At 39.3% G+C, this 15,626-nt stretch overlaps 1 protein-coding gene and 1 long non-coding RNA gene across 2 annotated transcripts in view; one reads left to right on the forward strand and one right to left on the reverse strand.

Moving 5' to 3' along the window:
• Positions 1-3,983, reverse strand: part of LOC149775802 (uncharacterized) — a 54,221-nt gene extending 50,238 nt beyond the window's left edge. The window contains exon 1 of the long non-coding RNA XR_016416611.1: positions 3,616-3,983. This is a non-coding gene — a long non-coding RNA (uncharacterized LOC149775802). The remainder of the gene's footprint in view (positions 1-3,615) is intronic.
• Positions 3,984-4,095: 112 nt separating this feature from the next.
• The window catches only part of LOC149775803 (proline dehydrogenase 1, mitochondrial-like), a 156,862-nt gene continuing 145,331 nt past the window's right edge, over positions 4,096-15,626 (forward strand). Inside the window, exon 1 of the mRNA XM_089943239.1 lies at positions 4,096-4,190. The gene's annotated coding sequence lies outside the window, so the exon portion shown is untranslated. The remainder of the gene's footprint in view (positions 4,191-15,626) is intronic.

Raw genomic sequence — 15,626 nt, forward strand, 5'->3', positions numbered from 1 at the left:
ATATTACTAGTATGTCTTTTTATGCAGATTTCTTTTATATCTTATTTTTATTGTCTTTTTTCCTTTTTCCTTTTGTTAATTTTTCGTTGTATTTCCTTCGTTTGTTATATTTTCCCATTTTTGTCAGTAGTTGTACATTTATGGTATTACATTCTCAACATAAATATCAATGAACTCAAGGCATATTTCTTAGTTCCTCATCAAAGTCCAGCTTGTAGTAGCTTTGTAATGGGTATCTCTTTTCTTCCTTCTTTTGTTTTCATTTCTATTTCCGTCCTTTCATATTTATTCTGTTTCTTCTTCTGGTATTGCTTTCCTTTGCTTGGACAAATTTGGTCTTTTCCTGCTTCTAGGCTTAATGTTGGGTCCTTTTGTTTTCCTCTGTTCTTTTCTCTCCTCTCCCGCCGCCTCTGCCGCCACTTTAGTTAGTAATTCTCTTCCTGTCTGAGGAGCGGCCGGGAGTTTGGTTGTCTCATTCAGTTTATATTTTTTCTGGTTCTTGAGATTTTTCTTTTGGATATACTACCAGTTCATACGTATGGGTTTCTTCTTTTCTCTTTTCTGTTCTTGCTTCTCTTTCTCATTCTTCCATCTCTTTTTTCAGATGGCAATTATTATGTGCGTGCTTTGTGTTTTCGCAGTGCTTGCATTTTTTTAAAAAAGTAAATGCACTTTTGGTACTACGTTTTTACCAAGAAAGTTTTGATGTTGATATTTTGTTCAAAACTTTCTACCATAGCTGCCACGGGAAACATTCTGCAGTAGCTGCCAGGGGAATCTCATATGTTAGGTTTATTATATGTAATTCTTCTGTCTTTTCCCTAATCTTTCTCTTTAGTGCTAGTTCTTTAATGTTGACTGTTTCTTCTCTTATCTGCATGGGTCAATAAGTAAAAGGAGGAGGGGATGCCGAGCATCCGATCTCTACTTCGGGTATCCTTCTGGAGGTGAGTGGCTGGATTCCCCATATGAAAGATAGCCCATTTTCTTAATGGCACAAGCAACACAGCCCGGGATCCCTTGACTTTAGACTCTTATGTATGGCTGAGAATAAGAAGCTTAAAACTTCTCACCTACAAAAAATTTCAATGGCGAATCCAGCAAAGCTAAAAGGCTGTATTGATTGATCTAGTTGGGTCTGGTGGCCATCGGTACTTCTGCCACCGGCCCTACCATATTCAGACTTTGTCTTTGCGAAGCAAAATCTCTGAGGTAAAAGCTCGAGAAGGTTGACTCTTCATGTCAGCCCAAGAGCCTCTACATTATATCGGATCGAAACGCTGAGTTCGAAAGCGAGACTCACAGTGATGGCTCTAATATCATGAGTTGTAATCTTTATGAGGTGAATCTGGTCTTGTGAGATCTCAGAGTACGCCAAGCTTATAACCCACTCCAGCCGAAGCAAGGGCATTAGGGGTGATGCCCTGCTGTGCAGACTTCACCGGAAGGAAGAGGCGTTTCTGCGTGCCACGAATTCTCTCTGTTCGTCTCAGGTCTCACTAGATAGTTTCTTATTTTGACACTTCCCTAATTTTTAAGGTAGAAGGCATGAACCTAATTATCACAAGCCTAGCATTTATAATTTCACACAGAAGCTAAATCTGTAATGTGGTTGAGATTTACTTTGAGTTAGGTTTGGAAATGGGTTGGCTTGTTGGTGACTGCCTGTCACAGTAAGACGAGCCTTGGAGATCAAATGCGTAACTTGGGCTGCAAATGAACAGCCGACTTGGCTTACGTATTTACATGTGTCTACTACAGAAGTAAATATCTAAAAATCTAGATGGTTGAGGGGTGATGAGAAGTATGCTAATTTGTCATAGTACTAGTGAACTTGATTCATGCATAAGGCACATGCTGATTCTTTTAGCTGCCTTATACCAGGAAAATATTCAAAATAGCTCTTTCCAGTCAAAAACGAATGTAAAAAAGAGGGGTTGATGGCAGTGTTGGTTCAATATAAAAGCCACCAGTTGCTTTAGGAATTAACCTGATTGCCGCAGTCAAAATCTCATATGTATGCTTTCTACAAAAATCATTAGTTTGTTTTTATTCGTTGTGTTGTTGTGGGGTTTAACGCCATTTTTCAGCACAAGATAGACTATACATGGTGGCAATTAATAATGGTGGAGGAAGAACCCGGTAAGAACCCCGGGAAGAACCACCGACCCACGAGAAGCTACTCGTAAGCTTTCTCAAATACCCACATTGGCCGAATCCTAGACTCGAACCCACGCAGACAGAGGTGAGATGGCAGTGATCCGTAACGGAGAGCGCTTTAGACCACTCGGCCAATCGGGTGTTCTTCAGTGTAAAATTATTTTCATTTTTCTGCACTAGGTCATTGTCGGATGAAAATTCACCAGACAAACTGTCCACTGAGACCTCAAGCAGTGGTTGAGGGCGCAGACAGGATCTTGCATGACTACTGCTCTCGTCTTGGCTATGTAAGATGGGAGGGATGACAACTCGTTGATTACGGACTGACGGTATCCACTTTTAGCTACGAAGCCTGGTTGTGTTAGTAGAACTACTGAACCATCCAATCTGAACTGAAGGTAGTTTGGGTGGATTAATAGAGCATGGCGCTCACTGATCCTACATGTGGTAGCTAAATCTACCAGGAAACATGTCTGGTATGATAGAAACTTTAGCGAAGCGTGGGCTTAGGGGCTGGAACATGCTTGAGTTGAGCCATGTTAGAACCCAGGACAAGTTCAATTAGAGAAACAATATTATGGATTTGGGTCACTGAAGATTAAAAATGACTAAAGGATCTGAACAGAGGCGTAGCTATGATATTTTGCGCCCGGGGACGAACTATAAAATTGGCGCCCCAGCCCCCTCCCCGTTTAATCACATTTTTGAATATTACCCTTGTTTACTTATTATAATGTAACGTTGTAAGCCTCATTTTGGCGCCCCTGTACCTTGGCGCCCGGGGACATATGTACCCCCCTGCCCCCCCCCCCCCCAGCTACGCCTCTGGATCTGAAAGATCTTTATCATGCTCAATGTCACATCTGTACCAAATGCAATATAGTGTGTGTGTGTGTGTGTGTGTGCAGAGCATTAACTACTTTATATTACTTTCTATCAAAATTTGACATTTTGAGAAGCTGTTGATTGTCGTCTTTAAAAAATTGTCTTTTCGTTAACCAGATTAAAAATAACGAATTGATCTTTGATAAATAATAATAATAATAATAATAATAATAAAGACGTTAGTACAACCCCCTACCTCCATCGAACAAACAAAACAAACAACAACAACCAACCAAGCAACCATACAAACAAATGAAAGAAAAATCAAAACAGTAACTAAATATATTCTTGTAAATGTACATGGACGAAGTCAGATTAAACTATGTAAATATGGTAGTAAACAAATCTAGTAGCAGTTAGGTCAAGGTGATAATGAGAGAAATAAAGACAGGATATTTGTTTAAAAGAAGTGAATAATGGATATACTTCATCAAGTGGGTGAAAGTACTTACGTTTTTCATATACGAGATGAAATATATCCAATATTTACTCGGGACTAGAAAATTTTCTCATTTCATGCTCAGACGTATTGGCAGGCTATATGTATAACAGACTGAAATACCAGCTTACCTGCTTGATTCCGCGCGATGTATACCATTCCTGTTCTGTTCTGTTTTGTGTACACTGGCATGGTAAATATTGATTAAGGCAGCATAAGCTAACTCTCCCAATTCAATGCAAAACAGCACATTACAAAGTAGTTATTATATAGTACATGTATGACAGGTAAATTTTATACAAAGATACGAGCCCATGTGCATCGGAGTAGGGAAGTGTCTAACAACATTTAAATATTTCTTTGTCATAATGTTTTCGGTGTCTGTGTTTGGCAGTGAAAACTTATTTAACGTATTTCACTCCAGTAAATTATCAAGCCTATTTCTCTCAGAAAATCCCAGTAATTCACGGCTTATCCGAAAATAATTTAGTGTACTAACTGCCCGACGTTTCATCTAATTGATACAATAATTTTCAAGCGTACAGTTTCCTTGGGAGTGAGAATGACATTGACACGAAGACGAATGCCATAATAGTTTACAGCGGCAACCAATAAAATCTGACCGTGCGACACACCTCCAGGAATTTGGATCCGCGCCATTTATCATAAACAAAGTCATTCATATAGCATCGGAGTGGGCATCAAGGTAAGTCCTATGTTTTATTTTAACAACTTTCACAGCATTCGAAACTAACGGATACACTTCATTACTTAGAGCGCAACCCCCCCCCCCCGGTTGTACAAGAGTTTTCACTAAACTATCTCAATTTGTATACACTCCCTACATGTTTTCCGCTCGAAGGTCATAAATAATACAATACCCGCAAGCATGTTTGAAATTAAAACAGGCATATATAACAGAAAGATGGTTCAGTTGAAACGAAATTATACCCCCCCCCCGCCCAACAAACAAACCCCCAAAACCCCAAATAAATCGGTATAAATCTTGGAGTGGCAATAGGGTCTTTAAAAGTAATAATAACTTTGCAGACTCACCCCACCCCACTCATTAAAAAGACTGCGAACGAGTACATATTTGATGGTTTTAATAAAATAATTATATTGTAGTTTGAATTGTTTTATTAGTAATTGTATTTATTAGACCGTACATTGTGTTAATTACCCTGCCACAGTAGAGTACATTCAGGATTCAACTGAGAGAAGAAAAAACCCCAGAGGCGTAGCTATGATATTTTGCGCCCGGGGACGAACTATAAAATTGGCGCCCCAGCCCCCTCCCCGTTTAATCACATTTTTGAATATTACCCTTGTTTACTTATTATAATGTAACGTTGTAAACCTCATTTTGGCGCCCCTGTACCTTGGCGCCCGGGGACATATGTACCCCCCTGCCCCCCTCCCCCAGCTACGCCTCTGAAAAACCCCGATCAATCTATTCGTACATTCCATTTAGGGCGATAAATATTGAAGTTTCAAAACCACCAAGAGCTGATTTCTATTAGGAATGTAATTTAGCTTCGAGTTTCCGTTTCATGAAAAACTGCACTTGTACATTTTTTGACAATAACGCGCTTGGGAAAGCTGTACAATATACCAATGATCTTGATACAAAAATGAAGTTGACTCCAGAGATCACCCTCCATGACAAACACATGTAAGTGTTACATACATCTTTTATGTACCTAGTTCTGAAGGCAGTGTTACAGGAAGGTGAAATGTGAAATTCGGGCCACACATGCCTTCACAAACTGGCGCTCGGTTACTAGCGATTCTTCATAGCTATTTTAACAAACCTCATCTATTTTATAACGAGCCATATACCGGATTCATGTTTATGTATTGAAGGTCGTGCTGTGGTGTTATAACATATTTGTTTGACAGACCACTTTAACGTGATTGCTAGAGCTGTTTTGTAAGTTCTTGCTCAGTGACACAAAACGCTGTTTACATACTTCCTAAAAATCGTTACAATAATGAAATAAAACGGGTATAAAAAATGGCATTCCCTGGGACGTGGAATATGAAGTACATCCATTGGATTTGTACAATACGATCATTATAATACTGGCTAAAAATACTGTATTGTAGTTTTCATTTCGCATTCTATTAAACATTTTCTAAGTTTATAAATTATTATTTTTACAGAAAAATAAAATTCCTTTACTAACTCTCAATCCGTAACAAAAATTACAGTCAACTGAGCAAGTGTCAAAGAATTGACGTGTTTATATAATCGAGTTTGCTAGTGCCAATTTTAAATACGTCAAAATTTTGTAGTTATCAGTCGATTCGTTGATAGATAAACTCAATTTTTTTTGGTGTAAGATATCTGACTGACAGTAGTATATCTTTCTTTTTTTTATTATCTAAAATCAGTTATCAGCATTTCACATGGGCTTACTACAGTACCCCACCACTCTCCCCACCCTAGTGGGTTTAAAAACTAGTACTTCATATATAATCGATTGCGTTAAGTGTACTGTTTTAATCCGAACTCGGACTTTAGTTTACTCATTGCATGTCTTCACAAGTGGTAGCACTTGATTTATCCCTCCTGTGTGTTGGCATCAAATCTTGTATGCACATATATGTATACCATCATGAAAAAACTCGACATGCACTTTTGTGAGATTCTCAGTTGTTTAAAATGTTTGAAATTTATATGATCAAAGTTAACTTTAATTCTTTGCTACCCAGGACTCTAAACATATTTACTGGAGTTCGGGAGAAACATTCTGAGAGAGACAAAGAGAGACTTACACTCTTTTGCGTACCTTAATTATCATGGTCTTGAAAACGCAAACCTAAACAAAACAAACACAGCTAAGGATCAGTATGTAACAAAATATCACTAGCTAAATACGCTTGAAAGATCAGTATGTAACGAAATATCTCTGTCAGAACAAACATGAAGTACAAATTATTATGTCCAGATTTATGCAACACGTAAGCCAAGGAAACATACGCATTACACTTGGACTATCGTTTATGGTAACGCTTCCTTCATTTGGAGAACAAAAAATGTCAAAGGCGCAAAATTATTTTGCCTGTTTTTATAAAATATAGTAAAAACAATCGAAATAGTTACAACAATTTTTTTTTTTATATAAAAATCTGACGAAAGATCGTTAAACATTCTGCCTCAAAATTTAAATGTCAAATAGATGACGATATCCATTACTGTATATAAGGCTTGTTGAAAACCGTACAGCGTTACATGTTATACAGTAATGCAGTTCACGAGAGGCTCAGTAATGACCCGCGTTATACGCGAGGCTGCTTTGTATTATGTGATGTATTATAACAAAGCTGTCGTAACTGTAAAACCCCTTGAAATAGTGCATAGAACAACGTGAAACCACAACGGAGATAAATTAATTGCAATTTATCACATAGTTGGTACACTTTACATATAATGTGTACAGTTTAATATTTTTGACATGACAATATTTACACATCACTTGATGCGACACTCGTTGGTCCAAAATAAGCCCGTGATATTCTTGCACAGCATTCTCTTTACTTATCCCGACTTCTGGAACGTTTTCTTTTTCTTTCTTTCTTTTCACTATTACTATCATAACTTGGCGGCCATATTTCAAAACCGTAAGGGAACTGCGTTCCCAAAGTACTATACCCGTGGGGCTGGAAGGATCTGCTTACTTATGGTGTGTGTGTGATTTGGTATTTTAACCTAGCTTTAACAATTTTTCAGTCGTATCGCTACGATGTATGCAGTGTGGCAGTTTATGGTGATGTCTAGAACTGGGGCATAGTCCGAGTTTCCTCGAGATATACCTGCATGAAATGGATAGGAATATGATTAAATTATTTTTTTATTAAAAATTGTGAGCATATCATTCGTCATGTCTTTAATCCGCTAAAGATGAGACGAAAGTATGTCGTTGCTGAAATTTGACCTGGATCTGGTCATTTGCATTCAGAGTCACGATGCTATTCAAATCTCGCAACTTACATGTCAGTGACACCAGCGGTCATATGGTCACATGATATCGACAATAAACAAATTTCCAAAGTTGTTGTACATAGACTTTGGACATATTATGTAGAAGTCACTTAATGTTTGTAAATAAATATAATACACACTTAATTCTCAACATATTTTTTCTGAGAACAACGACCAGAAACCTGTCAGTATCACAGCAGGGTGGAGAAAACCATTTTCAAGAAGTACCGAGCACGTGTCAGCGACGCGTTTGTTGGTGTCACGTGACTACCACACTGACATGTGCTCTCAGCGTAGTGAATCTGGTTTTCTTCAAGTTGCTGATTTTCGGTCGTTGTTTGCAGAATAAATAGTACGAGAAGTTTATTTTTTTATATTTCATTTTCCTATAAAAATTACGTTACTTTCATTTATATGTTCGATTTGTTTTCCTACAGCAAAACTATAAATGGTGTATTGTTGATATCACGCGACTGTATGACCTCTGATGGCATTGACATGTAGGTTGCGAGAGTTGTGTAGTTACGTGACTAGGAATGTAAATAGCCAGATCAAGGTCAAATTTCAGCAACGACGTACTTTCGTTTCGTCTGTCAGCGGATTAAAAACATAACGAAAGGTATGATCGCAATTTCTGAGAAAGTAAATTATATTCCTATCGGTTTCATGCAGGTATATTTTAATGAAAGGTCGTTCAAGTTTGCTGGGACGGCTAGTAAGCGGCTACCCCATGCAGACACCAAATGGTGTCGACGAATTCCAACTTTTCGATAGGGAATGGACTCTGACCATACACCCTAACATAAATGTCCAAATATTAAAAATGGGGTGACAAGGGTCAGAGGAAACTCCGACTATGGGGAATCATGCCGCAGACATGTAGCATCATGTCCCACCCAGTCCCATTATTCTGACACCAGGCCGAGCAGTCCTAACACTAACCTCTTATGCTGAGTGCCAAGCAAGGCACCAGTTATTACCATTTTTAAAAGTCTTTGTTATGACTCGGCCGGGGATTGAGTCCGCGACCTCCCGCATCCATGCTTACTTATAGAGTAAATAAACTAATATCTGTTTACAGAAAAATGTGGACGTAAGTCAGTCTCCCAACTGACAGAACGTGCAATTTCGACTCTAAATACAAGTTTTATGTGTCTATGTCTAATGTTCCAAAATCAAATAATGCAAATATCTGGTCGCATATATATTACAGTAAATCTGGAATTTATGCAGCCAGTAATCATCCATTCACAGGAATATCCAAGAGCTGAAATGCTTAGTTGTGAAATTTACACACTTTAGGTGAAAACAAATATTCCCATCGATATCGATGTATAATAGCTTGCCCAGCTTAACCCAAGTCAAACACTGACAACACAGAGATTTCCTTCATTAATCCGGTTTAGAAAAATGCTGTCTTTGTCAAATATTCTTTTCATTTGGAAAGACAGCTGCTCTTTCAGTTATAATTTGTAAAAAAAAATAATCTGCATTTAAGTGCTACTGATGATAGAAATGCCCGTTATTAATTTAACTAGCTTCTGGGGACTATTTTTATTATGCGAAACATGCATTGTCTGAGCCACTAAAAAATTAGTTTTGTTTCTCTCTAGTCGTGTTAGACGGTCAACATCTTCACGTGCCAAGGTTCCTATATATTAACCTATATACATCTTTGTAGGAAGTTTGAAACTTGCAGCTTAAAGACGCCATGAGGTATTTGCCACAGTGATTAAAGAATATTTCCCACACTTCTTCAATCCCAAAGAAAAACAACTCATCATGCCTCCACGTTTGACTGAAGACGGTATGCAAACAGAAATAGCGAGAAGCTTTCTCCACTTGGTGTCAAGTCCGCTCTTCGGACCCTTTGATTTTCAAGAAGAGATGCTGAAGTAGTATTAATCTGATTTGGATATTTACGAAGTTGTTGTGATAAATTTCGACAGTTATTTATTGAGTACAGAGGTATCGATCCCTTGAAGGAAGCTTCTGTCACTCCAAAAGCGTTTGGGTTAGTGTCGCAAAAGAAGGTCATGTAGGAAAACAAACTTGTCTTATATAAAATGAAGCATATCAACTAGTCAGCTTTCAATATTTAGCATAAAGCTTTGCACTGGTTGCATTACTATTGCCAGGTTTAAAACAAATGTATAAGTGGATGCATCATGCTAGAAACCATGGAGAAAATAGGATTGGGACTTATTCCGTGGGTGAATTGGATTTAAAAAAAAAAACAGCAGCAGAGAGGGCGAATCCCACAACTCCAAACACCGAAATAAGCCCTTTATAAAACCCACCTTATTTTGGCGCTTGGAGTTGTGGAATTCGCCCTCTCTGCTGCTCCCACGCTTCACTGTAAACGCAATTGTCGCCGCGCTGTCGTCGTCAGAAGGGGCGCCGCCTGCAACTTCCAAACGCCGAAATAAAACCGCGTTGACGCTTTGTTGTATGACGAAGTCATCATTGTCGCCGTTGTTGCTGCGTTTTTGCTGTCGTCAGAAGGGGCGCCCCCCTACAACTTCAGTGACTTTGTCGCCGACGCCGAAATAAAACCGCAATGGTGCGCTGTGTAAACACAATTGTCGCCGTTGTTGCTGCGTTTTTGTTGTCGTCGCCCCCTCTGCTGCTCTCTAGCTGAAAATCGTATCTAACCCAACTCGATACCGTGTTCGAGGATCATGTAAATTTATCGTTACAAACCCATGTGGTTTTGCCTGAGCACGACTAAAGAAATGTTTAAACTTATTTATATCCATATCGCCGCTGCACCAAGTCTGATGTATATTTCGTAACGTGTGTGTGTCAACGCCGTTGAACAGCGCAAGAATATTACAGTTGTCCCTGATCACTTTCGGGATTTGTGTATATCGCTGAGTTACATAAATCACATCCACGTTTTTATGTCTGCCGCGTGAGAATATCCTGGCAGGATTTGATTGTTTGTCCAACATCACATCGTCGTACACGACTAAATTGTTAATTGTCCCATCAATATCATCGATACTTGGTGATTCATCAATACTAGTAATAAATTCAATAACATCATCATCGTCGTTTACCGACTTGGCACTTTCATTAAAATCTTTTAACACGCTGTAGCATGGCTGATCGTCCACAGATGGAGCTACCAAATACAACTTATCCCACTTCAACAACTTCATTATTAAATTAAGTAACAACTGCGTCTTACCACTCCCAGATGGGCCTATAATTATCATTCGAATTGAATTTGGTAGCACCGAGTTATGTTTGATTGGCTCTCGTCGTTTTTCAGCAGAAAAGTCAGTGATCTCCATTAGATATATTATAAAAGAATATGGATTTATATTGTGTGAAATATAGAGCACGTACCCCAACTGCAGATATAACAACCACTACAACAAAAAATAATCGACAAGCACTTACAGGCAAGTGTGAACGATGCGGCACAGCGAAGTTCAAATTTATTCCGTCAGGTGGAGCGCCAAAATCGGCGTCGAGTAAAAAAAAAAAAAGGACGTGATATCGCAGCCAAGTTAGGAAAATTACCAGGAGCTCCGTGGGCTAAATACCTAGGAGAAAAACATCTTCCAGGATATAATTACTGTGGTCCTGGAACCCGACTTGATATCAGACTTGATGACCAGAATCAACCAAACCCCGGAGAAGAACCGGTAAATGCCATCGTTAGCGCATGCCATGTTCATGATGTAGCTTACCGAAGTAAAGATTTGCAACAGCGCCATCTCGCGGATGTGAAATTAATTCACGCATTAAATGCCATTACTGATAAATCTTTCAAGGAAAGGTTAGCTAGCTGGTTAATAAAATCTGCAGTGAAATATAAGCTTGTATTAGGCGCTGGTAATTAATTATAATGGAATCAATTTATTATTCCCGAAGAGGATACTGGAGAGGTAGCGCAGCAATCGGCAAGCTTGCCAGTGCAGCAGCGGTTACACGTGATACTGCTAAGAATTGGTTATCCCGACAGGCAATATGGCAAATTTACCAACCACCGCCTAAACAAATTCACTTTGCACATTTTGATGTTAGTGTGCCAAATGAAGTTCATCAGGCTGATGTATTATTTCTGCCACATGATACCATTCGTCGCCGAACATACAAGTACGCGTTAACTGTAGTTGATGTTGCAAGTAGATACAAAGATGCGGAGCCGTTAGCGTCTAAAACAGCATCTGAGGTTGCTTCTGCGTTTGAACGAATTTATCAACGAGGACCTGGACCACAAGGTGGTCTACGATGGCCACAGCTGCTACAAGTTGATCCTGGTAAAGAATTTCAAGGCGCGGTATCGTCGTTGATGAAACAACATAACGTTACCATCAGGCGAGGACATACTGCAATTCATCGTGATCAGGCAATTGTTGAGCGATTTAATCGAACACTTGCTGAGCGGTTATTTGGATATCAGTACGCGAAGGAATTCATTCAGGACACGAGATCATGCGAATGGGTTGCGTGATAGCTGCGCTAAATAATGAAATTACTCGAACAACCAACATGAAACCTGCCATCGCGGTCACTAAAAAACATATACCTGTGCAACGACTTGGTTTCTCAGCACAGCCAATACTGGGTAATGTCACTGTGAGATATTTATATGAACCAGGTGAACTTGAAGGTGGTAAAAAAAGAGCGACTGATCCTATCTGGAGTATTACCACACACAAGATATCTAACATAACTATAATCCACTGGTAGGCCAGCAATCTACAGGCTGGATTCGACTGCTCCTCAACGTGGATTCACACGTGAACAATTACAAGTAATTCCCGAGGACACACAATTACCACCCCGATCACTTAACTGGCACCGGCGCCTGTACGTCGATTACATTCAAGACAGGTCAACATCACATTATCACGTGTATGACCGCGACTGTTATCTTTTCTATCTACGGTAAATTGTCTTGAATTTTTATCCGAATACTGCCATAGCATTATACAATTACAACTCGCACAGTGATTATTCTGCTGTTGTTTTAACGCGTTAATAAATTCAACATCAAAGTCGAAATCGCGATTATTTTTTTTGTCACTCTGTTTGTAGCCGGCTAATTTTTTTCTTATTATATCACTGTTGTTCTCATCGCTATCAGCTGTTGACTCATCCAAGACAATTCTTCGCAGTTGAGATATTCTTCTGACTCTGGACACAGCCAAGTAAACCAGGTTTGACCATTCGATTCGATCATCAACGATCCAGACAGTTATATCACTGATAGTCAGTCCTTGAGATGAATGTATCGTCATTGCGTATTCTAGCGTCCACGGGGATTTATTCATGCGCAGTGCGTCTTTGACAGCATCAGTGTCAACTAGCACAATATCATTCAATACTAAATTCTGTTTCCTTGACTCTATCCCAGGAATATCAACATCTATATTCTGTAACCGCGTATCAGCTGGTCTATAACACAGCGGCGTTGGCAACATTGGAAATTTCTCCCGCTGTAATTGAAATAACTGCTGTTGAAGTGTGTCTCTAACTATCTTTCTACTTGCCACTATCAAATCGTCTGGTTTCCATGTTTTCCAAAAGTCGCTCATTGAAGTTTCAGGAATCATGTCGCGCATAATTTCGCATTGAATTTTTTTTTTCGGTTGTAATCTGATTAATGTTTTAAATTCCTTCAACGTTGCATCAAGTGCTCTATGATCATCAGACACTTCTTCATAATAATCAACAAAATCTTTTAACCACAAATGCGGAGATGGACCAACAATAGGTGGTGGCTGACCGTGATCGCCGCACATTATCACTGCAGTATTTTTTGTTAGCAGCCAATCCAGGAACAATTTTAATATATCTAACGGTACCGTACATATCTCATCCCAAATTGTTTTCCCGGGAATATATTTTGTTCCCATTTGATCTGGTGTCCATACACCACCGCTGTATTTGAAAAAGCTGTGATAAGTACAAGAATTGACTCCTCGTTGTTTCATCTCCCTGGCGAGCCTGTGTGTAGGTGTTACCACAATCATATCTGAATCGCAAATCGTCGATTTTCCACGAAATAATTCAATCGCTCGAGTTGTCTTACCAGACCCACCCGGTCCGTTCAAATAAACAGTTTTGTGTCTAGTGATTCGATCGTACACAGATGGTACGTTCGACATTTCTGATAATTCTGATTTACAATAATCATCCTTAATTTCAACATCAGCGGATCCACAATATCCATGTAACATTTCCTTTTTTATTATCCACGAACTCCATGATTCATCATTGCTTGTAAAACGAGCCAGTGATTCTGAATATCTTTTACTGACATAAAATGAATCCGTTGCAACTCTAACTGCAGTGTCAGGAAATCAATTTATCATTGATAGCAAATTTATAGAAACATAAGCCAGCATCGAAGATCTTAAATGTATGTATTGAGGCGATTCTCCGCTAATATAACTTACAATTGTGCCCAACTTTTCCCCGTCGGACAAGCGCGCGTCCTCCCGATTACAAAATATATTTTTCGCAGCAGCGTCGGCAATTATAAAATTTAATTCAGCGTCATCGATAATCAATCGTGAATGATGTAGTTTATGATCATATGCACCACCTTGAGTAAATTTACCGATTATTCTTCGTCCGAGATCTTTTGCTGTTTTTTCACTATTGCTGAGTTTAATCTTAAGAACTTTAGGAGCCTCACCGACAATGACGTCCATGGGAGTATTTGGACTCTCTCGTGCATATTCTTCAATGACTTCATCGAGACTGATACGCTCCGGTGTTGGCAACCAAACTAAAGTCTGCGGTCGATATGATATGATTGCTTCACTGACCGTCAACGATACCAGTATTCGGCTGTCAAGCATATATCGCAATAACACTATTGGTGCCCAGCGCTTTTCACTAAAGTGTCTACCAAACCAAACATAACAGCACGGATGAAGTTTTTCGGCAAATTTAAACGAAGTCACACGAGCAAATCCTGTCAGGGAAAAATCGGGTAAAGGACTTTATAGCAACTCGTGTGATCGAGTTCGTGGGATGTCCAAATCGCTTAAAATATTCGTTACACTCGCCCATCCCGAGAAAGCTTCCCGGATAACACGCAATCATATCCACGGAAATCATCTCGCGGTAGTCATACTCGGTATTCCACAGCCCGCCATGTCCATACTCGATACAACTCAATTGTATATCCGAGAGAAACTCACTTCGGGTTGGTCTCCACGAATTTCTTTCTCTGGCGGTGTGAGCGGCATCACTCGGAACTGCAAAACAATTAGTTAATAACTGCTCAGTATTTTCTTCGATTACATATTTCTCTGCGAGTTTTTTCATTTGTTGTTGCAGAGACTCCGTCCGGTATAATTCGCCGTTAGATCTTACAAATTGATCATACTCGCCATCTTCGGAACTTTTAAACAACCACATCGACACAGGATCATTTTTACTTATCTGTTTAATAAAATCAAATATATTCCCCTGATAATATTTCACAACACGATCCCGCGGAAATATCGTAACTGTGTTAGTCCAAGCGTGAGCGTTATGATCAATGATATTTATTGGAGCCCCGTATCGATTATATTTCGATTTGTATAATACTTCCTCTGTTATCGTTATTACGGTTATGGGAGATCTTAATGCTTTTTCTAGCTCGGCAACATCGTTTATTGATGCTCCTGTATCCTTGAGTCGCTCCGCCCACGCTGCTATCTTGGGCTGTCTTAACGCAGTCAGACCGTTTCGCCGCATCGCATTTTTAAAATGTTCCATTACTCACTCGGCTACACAATTCAGCCTTGACAATCTCATCGGGGTGAGTTTATCAATTTTTGGTTTTTTTATCGGATAGATTCCATAAATGACCGCGGTCACAGGATACGCTTTCGCGTAATATGGTTTATCAATCCCAGTCAGCATTTCTAGTTTGGAATCTTTACTTAACAGAATGGTCTTTCCGCTAGCAAGGACAGGGTCATTTTTGTCACGGATAATCCAAGTATCGGAATCTGCTTGCACAATAAATTTTATTCTGAAAAAATATTTCTGACTATCAAAGAGATAATAAATAATTGTTTTCGCTCGTGCATCATTCATTGTAGCATCGATGACTTCGTCAACATTGACTCTGTCAATGTTGGGTATAATTTTAAATGACGACCACACGTGAGATGCACCGTCGTCGCGGAA

The sequence above is a fragment of the Sinohyriopsis cumingii genome, chromosome 19 (genome assembly GCF_028554795.1).
Source record: "Sinohyriopsis cumingii isolate HCF-2022 chromosome 19, ASM2855479v2, whole genome shotgun sequence".
Classification (NCBI taxonomy): Eukaryota; Metazoa; Mollusca; class Bivalvia; order Unionida; family Unionidae; genus Sinohyriopsis; species Sinohyriopsis cumingii.